Here is a 1,155-nt window from a genome sequence, read left to right on the forward strand (position 1 = left end):
GTACCGGACCGGGACCAGCAACGGGATTGCAACCCTCGGTGTTGCGCCTGCACCTCGCTCACTGCTGAGCGGCCGGTCTGTATTGTGGGATCCGAACCCTTGGCGGGAGCACTGCCAGGCTCCCAAGCGGCACTGTAGCAGTACACCACCGGGCTGGCCCTTGATTGACAGTTTTAACTGGGTATAGAATTACAGGTTTGATGTTATTTTCCCACAGGATTTTGAAAGCTTCCCTCCATTCCTTCCAGTTTTTCGGGGTTTTTTTTTTTTTGGCAGCTGGCTGGTACAGAAAAGTGACGCCCCCATCCCTGGGTGGCCTTGAACCACCAACTTTTCAGTTAACAGACAAAAGCCCTAACCGATTGCTCCCTCCAGTTTTTAGTGTTGGCATTAAGAAGCCTGAGTTTATTCTGATTCCTCATCCTTAGTATGTGCTAGTGTTCTGAAATTTCACAATGTTGCACCTTGATGTGATTCTATTTTAATCCGTTCTGCTAGGCATTCAGTGCAAACTTTTATTTTGGAAACCCATGCCTTCCAATTCTGATAAATTAGTATCTTTGAAGATTTTTCTCCCCTCTATTTTGCTCTTTTTTTTTTTCCCCCTGCAACTCTTATTGTTTATATGTTGGACTTCCTGGATTGGTCATCTTTTTTTTCTCTTTTTAAAAATTCCTGTATCTTATTTTCCATCATTTTGGTCATGTTCCTCTTATTTTTGGAAAGTCCTGTGGTGAATACTGCATTGGTTCTTGCCTTTCCTCATTGATTTTTAGGATTAGCTTTCTAAGTTTTGTTAAAAGTCTACTATGGTTTTTTCACCTGCTTTCCATCATCCAATTATTTTTTTCTGTTATCCCAATTTCCATTTTCTTTTCTCCTGTTTTGCTTTTGCCTTTCAGTAAGTGTTGTTTTTTTTTATTTTTATATTTTAGCAGGCAAAAGTAAATGCATGTACAAAATCTGATCTCTGTCCCCAAAAGGCCTCATCCACCTTTTAATTAATTAATTAATTTTTATTTATACTGATTATACATTCATGGCGCACAGAGCTTTCAGCACCTGTGCCCAAGATGTGGTGAGCAAATCAATGTTATGAGCATACTCATCACCTCAAATTGTAGTTATTCCCTGGGTCCCCCACCCAACCTCTCC

Source organism: Galeopterus variegatus, unplaced genomic scaffold, assembly GCF_000696425.1.
Source record: "Galeopterus variegatus unplaced genomic scaffold, G_variegatus-3.0.2 Scaffold4350, whole genome shotgun sequence".
Taxonomy (NCBI): Eukaryota; Metazoa; Chordata; class Mammalia; order Dermoptera; family Cynocephalidae; genus Galeopterus; species Galeopterus variegatus.